Raw genomic sequence first — 7,415 nt, 5'->3', positions numbered from 1 at the left:
GCCGACACTGTAAGTTCTCGCCAAAATATTCTATTATAAGTATTAATTATAATAATGGAAGACTTATTCTCCGACTTAACTTTAAAGCTTCTGCTATAATATGATTATCCCTTTCCGACAGCAAGGTTTCATATAATACATCCCTTTATATAACTATTACAGATTTGCCATAATTTGACTTCTTATTTAACGTATTTGTGAATTCTTCCACACAACTTTTATTAATTATAAATATGCTTATGACTTGTGCTGGGGACTGTACTAAGAAGCCAGAGAAGTGCTGAAACTTGAAACTCAAACCCCGCGCTGTGTGGCGAGCCCTAAGTAGGTTAATTGTCCGCACTTCGCAGTCCGAATCAACTTCAGTCGCGAAACAGCTAGCAACGTTGTAAGACGTGATATCGGGACGTTACACTTTTAATAAGTGCCGATAGGCGATAATGCCGTCCTGTGTATTCAGAAAGTGCAGGACTTATACTGGGAAGCTAAATAGCGAGCAGGAAGTATCTTTTCACTTGTAAGTACTGATTATTCTTAAAATACCTACATAGCGCGTAATTGGAGGATGATAGGATATTTTTGTAATAACAACAATTAAAAATGTAATTAAACATAATAATAATACTAAGCTACTGTTTTCATAATATAAAGGAAGGAATACCTTCTTTATTTCACTATTACCATGATAGTTCTATTAATATATTTTAGATTTCCTAAAGACGGATTGTGGAAAGAAAGATGGACTCGGGTTGTCAGAATTCAGCGGAGTGAAGATGATTGGATGCCGACAAAGTTCAGTACAGTTTGTTCCAAACATTTTTCGAAAGACGACATTTATGTGACGAATAAAAATTTTAAAAGACTGAAGCGGACAGCGGTTCCAGTTATTAAGGTATTCCAAAATGATTTAAGTACTAAATATGTAACCGCAACCAAATTAAATGCTCCTATATTTATTTTTAGCATAAAGAAGACTCGGAGAAAGAAGTTTCTGAAGGCGATTCATTTAACGATGTAAATTTGTCGGATGAGGAATTAATATTTGATAATCCAATTGAAACTTATTACAAAACGAGAATCAGTAAAATGTTGTTGGAAAAGAAAGAGTTGCAAATGAAAAATTATAATTTGGCAAAGCAAAATAACAGACTCAGAAAAAAATGCGATAAGCTACAAGAAACTATAATTAGCTTAAGGAGAAAACATATTTCGATGATAGCTCATCGTCAACAAGGCATTTTAACAGGCAAAGAAAGTCTCGGGGTTGATTTTGGTACTAATACCGAATAGATGATTTTTTTAATACTGAGTAAGTGTTTATCCTGTTACAAATAAAAATGACTTGGAAGTAAACTACTACCTACTACTCCTTAAGCGTCTGTATGTTATACATACGAAGTATTAGAGTAACCAGCACCTTTCAAAGCTATATTGATAATATTTTTACTAATTATAAACCTATTTCACAGTCAATAATTAGTAAACTGAGCTCAGACCACTTTGGTCAATTAGCCTCTTTTAATATTGAAGTTAACAAATGTACTTCAACTAAAAAGTTTTTGTTTGTTTCGGTAAACAATAGGCGAATGGAGAAATAGAGAGGCAATGTTTCGGAAAAACTCTCAAACTTGTATTTGAATTATAATAGTACTCCAAATGAGATATTGTATGGTTATTTAAAATAATTAAAACAGAGTTTGCTTCTATATTTACTTCAAAGACAGTCAACTCGGGTGGTCTCTTGTCATTTAACAACTGGGCAACAGCTGGTATTCATAGGAGCAGACAACGGTTATATGAACTAAATGGTTGGAGATCATCATGTAACTGTGATGTATCTTTTCTTGTATATGTGACAAAATATTCAAAATTATTTTAGAAAGTATGTACTATTGCGAAGTCAATGCATTTTAGAGAAATAATTAAAAATGCTTCAAATAAAATAAAATTTACTTGGAATCATTATTTATTATAAAGTTTACTTGAAATCATTAGTTATTAACTGGGAATCTGGAAGAACGAAAGACTGCAAGTTTGAATATAATCTAATAAGAAACAATACAAAAATTACTCTGAGCAGTAAGTAGCTTCTGCTTTTGAGGTTTTTTTTCTGACATTCCAGTTTTCATCTCAAGCACCCTTGTCTCCTCCACCAGTGTTGCCGAGTCACTTCTTTTGGAAAATGTTAAGGAATGTAACCAAAATTTCAAATTAAGTGTTGTTAGCCCAGCAAGAATAATTAAAACTTTCAGATCCTTAGAAATGAAAAAAACTGCTGATATATGGGGCATATCTGTAAAAATAATAAGTTCTGTTATTGACGTCATAGCACTAGTTTTTAATAGCTGTATTGAACATGGCGTGTTTCCTGACCTTCTGAAGTATAGTAAAATTACACCAATATTTAAATCGGGACTCACTTCTGACCCGAATAACTATCGCCCTGTTTCAGTGTTACCGACCCTAAGTAAAATTTTTGAAAGAAATATTTTAAGCCAAATGCTTACTCACTTTAACACTTATAAGTTACTTCATATAAAACAGTTTGGCATTACTAGGGGACGCTTGACTACCGATGCAGGTGTTGAACTCATCAGGAATATTTTTGAGGCCGGGGAGGAATCGCAGAATGTACTTGGTATCTTCTGTGATTTATCCGAGGCTTTTGATTGTATTCAACATTCAACGCTGGTCAGGAAGCTATGTCACTATGGTATAAGAGGACCTGCACTCGATCTTCTGATCTCATATTTAAATAATAGGATTCAGAGGGTCGAGGTGAATGGAAGGAGATCTCCTGGGACTCCTCTCGGTATGGGGGTACCACAAGGGTCTATTCTTGGACCCTTCCTCTTCCTAATTTATATAAATGATCTACCTAACCTTGTAGAAAAAAACACAAGGTGGTATTGTTTGCGGGTGACACTTCACTAATATTCAAAGTAAACGAAGCCAAGTTTTATATGACGAAGTAAACAATGCTCTATCTGACATCGTGTACTGGTTTAGCGCCAATAACTTATTGTTAAATAGTCATAAAACCAAATATATTAAATTCACCCCGCCAAATGTCAAAAATGTAGATGCGAATATTTTATTAAATGGAGAGGTGGTAAAACCTGTGTAATCTGCTGTATTTCTTGGCATTACTCTTGATTCCAAATTGCAATGGGGCCCCATATTGAAGGATTGGCGAATAGGCTTAGTTCTGCAGCATATGCGGTTAAGAAAATTAGACGGTTAACTGACATAGATACGGCGAGATTAGTATACTTTAGTTATTTTCATAGTATTATGTCCTATGGTATATTGTTATGGGACAGTGCGGCCAATATTAATACCATCTTTGTGTTGCAGAAGAGGGCTATTCGCGCGATTTATAACCTAGGTCCTAAAGAATAATGAAGAGAAAAAATTAAAAGAAATAAACATTTTGACTCTTGCTTCTCAATACATTTTTGATAATGTTCTGTATGTTCATAAGCACATTAAGGAATTTTCTAGAAACTGTGACATTCATGATGTTAACACGAGGAACAAACATAAACTTGTTATGCCTACTACTCGGTTAGGTCGAGTTAGTAAGTCTTTTGTTGGGCGATGTATATGCTTCTACAATATGATCCCAGAAAATGTACAAAACAAATGTGTTACGAAAGGTTATTATAGCATAAACGATTTTCTTAATGACACCACGGACTGAAAATAGAGCGAACACCCTCAGGCTCTTTAATTATAAATGTTTATTGTACGATATCACATTGTAATCCATATTTTATATTTAAAAAAAAAAGCCCGCTGAGTTTCTTGCGCCCATTCTTCTCAGGTCTGAGGCAGTCTCTTTTGAATGGGTGGTAGTTTTTGACGTTCAATAAGTGATTTTAAATCATATTTTGAATAAAAATAGTTGAATTTGAATATGGAAATGTTACCAGTATGCTATATTCCAACCAAACCAGTACAGCCGGCTTACCGATATGTATTAACAAACATACAAACTTTCACATATATAATATTAGTAAGAGATGTGCATAAGTGGATTACTGTTTGAATCAATTTGTAGAAAATGTAAATATAGCATAGTATTATTATATAGTTATATATAGGATATTATTACAAAAACTTCATCACTTCTGAATGACTTGCTAATATATAGATTTTGTATGTTTTGCCGTATCATTATTATAATATACCGCATTATAAAGACATTTTCATTATCATCTCATAAATAACAATAACGAGCTACTGTTGCCTAAAAATGCAAAATAGCTGTTGCTGGCAGTGGTCATTGGACTAGGTATATAAAAAATTGTCGCGGGAAAAGTATTAGTGTAGTCGGTTGGGATCAGCTCTGGTGAGTACGAAGGATTTCGGTTATTATATATATATATAGGTCGTGTAGAGTTAAAACGAGCCTCGTAAGTCGAAGTATCGTGTTTATTAGCGACGGTGCATGCTCCGACTTAAAATCTAAAAAAAAGGTCTTGGAGTAACATGAAACAAAAATGGAGAAGATCGATTGATGAGACCGAGCTTATATGGGTAAGCGTCGCTTTACGGAGTTTTTGCCTGTATGAGGGGCTATCGGGCAAGAGACCCACGTGATGGGACCTGATGAAGCTAAGGACATGTGCAATATCAGGGGTCAAAAGATACATTGCCGGACTTTTTTGGGAGTCCCTACGTCCCTATTGGTTCAGGTAAACTGCAGACGGAAATTGAATAGCTGTGCGGGGCAAGAAGTTTCTCGCTAAAAGAGCTCTTAAAGAATGCCAGATGTCATCATTATGTGGAAGGAAATTCGTATTTTGACATAATGTCGGATTTAAATACGGCTGCGGGTATCAACCTAAACAATTCTTCAGTGTAAATGTGGCAGTAGAACATCCAGTTAGCATCACATTGTCTACCCAACGCCAAAGAACCATGCTCATCAGAGATAGTTTGATGGTCGATGATTCAAGCCACTTTCGTTGTTTTTTTTATGAAAATAAGGGACGCGACGATCAAGACGTTCTGCTGATGGTAATTGATACGCCCTGCCCATTTCAATGCAGTGCCGCTCCGGATTCTTGAAAAGCCCAAAAATTCTAAGCGGCACTACAATTGCGCTCGTCACCTTAAGACATAAGATGTTAAGTCTCATTTACCCATTAATTTCACTAGCTACGGCGCCCTTCAGACAGTAATGTTTACACATTACTATGTCACGGCAGAAATAGTCGCCGTTGTAGTATCCATCATCTAGCCGGCATCCTGTGCAAATGAGCCTCGCACTGGTATTAGAGCCACCTTACCGTCTAGCATTTGAAATGAATATATTTGTGAGCATATGAACCTACAGCGCCTCTCACGGCCATTACATAAACAGAATACAATAATTGATGTAGCAAAAGTCATAAAAGAGGCATTGTATTTTGCTACACTCATGTAGTCAGTCGTAACGCCCCGAGCACTTTGTTATATCTGTTTATTGCCCACGATTTATCTTGTTTACAAGTTGCTTTGCCAAGTCGATGCCCTAATATTATCAGTCTATACTGACGTAAGCTCTGTTATCTAGATTTATAATTAATAATCTATTTTTGAAATCATTCGTAATATTATATCCAGTTAATAGAAGCTTGATTGCATATCTGTTGTTAATTTGTTATGATCATAACGAATCTATACTAATATTATAAAGCTGCAGTGTTTGTTTGTTTGTTTGAACGCGCTAATCTCTGGTACTACTGGTCCGATTTGAATGATTCTTTCAGTGTTGGGTAGTCCATTTCTCGAGGAAGGCTATAGGCTATGTTTTTTTTTTCAAAATTAGGGATCCGTAATAAAATTGCTGTTTTGTAACACAAGGTGTAAAATCGAAAACCTATTTTTGCGTGCGCTGCAAAAACTATTGACAATAGAACAAAATGATGTACAGGCTATAATATAGGCAATATTTTATTACTTATAAAACTATCGCGTGAATTATACTTTATATGGCAAAACAACGTTTGCCGGGTCAGCTAGTCTGATATATAATCACTAATAAGTAAATTGCAAAACGCAAGGACGTGACGTCAGTTAGTGAGGTACTGGGCTCTTAATAATACTTAGGGCCCTGCATACATCCTTATTTAATTACTATTATGTCAAAGTAAAGTTTAAGATATGCTTGGTACCTGCATAGAAAAATGCTTCAGACAAACAAAATGCAACTGTATGAAAGCAATAGTTGTGTTGTTATATTATTTTTCTTAGTATTTTCTGTTTTCAATAGACGCTGCAGCCTTTATATCGACCAGGCCTTGGGCCGCAGCCCAATTAGTCATTCCATAGATCCACGACGGCTCTTCTTCCTGCAACTTTTCCCATCATGATGATTTGTAGGCTCATCTCTCTCATCTGGATGGTTTGCATGAGTTCGTGTTTTTGATTAGCGCCCCTTAGAACTTCCACGTGACCTTGTGAGTCCAACTAATGGTCACCATACGACTATATTGTAATTATTATGAAGGGTACTCACGATATATATTTTATTGATTTGATGGCGATATTTCCAATTCCAATAGCATGAATCGTGGTCACGGCGGGACTGCGGAGGCGGCAAGAAACACTTGACACTAATAGTACGTCTTTGATTACCTAATTCACGACACACACTACTGACGATGTCCATACTTTCGGATCTTTTTGTTGCATTTGTACCTACTGCACAGTGAGACCACGGGATTCCATGTTTCCGCTAGCCTAAAACCATCCTCCCTATTAAAATTGTTAGGATGCTTGTTAGGCTGATACGTCTGTTTGCCCACATTTTTTAACAAACTTATTGATTGAAAAATTTGCCGACGAGCGCTCTAAGGCTGAGAGAGAGCGAAGTTAGACTTTGCTCACACTTTACTTACATAAACCTTAGCTGTGTGTAAGCTTCGCATAATCTTTGATATCGTTTTTAATATAATCAACTTGACAACTGCAGTTAAGCTGAGCCTAAGCTAAATTAAAACGCAAAAGTCAAGTTCGCGTTTTATCACACTCGACTAAGTTTTACGTGAGTAAAATCTGACTACGCTCTATGTATAAATCTCCGCCTAACTCTCTTTAGCTAAAAATGAGTTGGTTTTTGTTACTCAACTCGTTTGGTTTCAGATAGTCGCCGCTCTTTATACGTAATAATACTAAATGTAATCAAGTGATGAACCTTATTATATTTATTCCGAACGCAAACCAAACAGACTTAAGTACAATATATTGACGGAAAAGGTGCCAGTGGGAGGCTCCTTTGCACAGGAAGCCAGCTAGATTATGGGTACCACAACGGCGCCTTTTTCTGCCGTGAAGCATTATGTGTAAACATTACTGTGTTTCGGTCTGAAGGGCGCAGTAGCTAGTGAAATTACTGGGCAAATGATACTTCAAATCTTATGTCT

At 35.9% G+C, this 7,415-nt stretch overlaps 1 long non-coding RNA gene across 1 annotated transcript; it reads left to right on the top strand.

The window, feature by feature from the left end:
* Positions 1-372: 372 nt before the first annotated feature.
* LOC126970278 (uncharacterized) lies at positions 373-4,190 on the top strand. The gene is made up of 3 exons (XR_007730597.1): positions 373-517; positions 709-892; positions 964-4,190. It is a non-coding gene; the product is annotated as an uncharacterized LOC126970278 (long non-coding RNA).
* Positions 4,191-7,415: the final 3,225 nt, after the last annotated feature.

This window comes from Leptidea sinapis, chromosome 20 (assembly GCF_905404315.1).
Source record: "Leptidea sinapis chromosome 20, ilLepSina1.1, whole genome shotgun sequence".
In the NCBI taxonomy this organism is placed as follows: domain Eukaryota; kingdom Metazoa; phylum Arthropoda; class Insecta; order Lepidoptera; family Pieridae; genus Leptidea; species Leptidea sinapis.
This window is presented reverse-complemented; position numbering and strand designations above follow the sequence as displayed.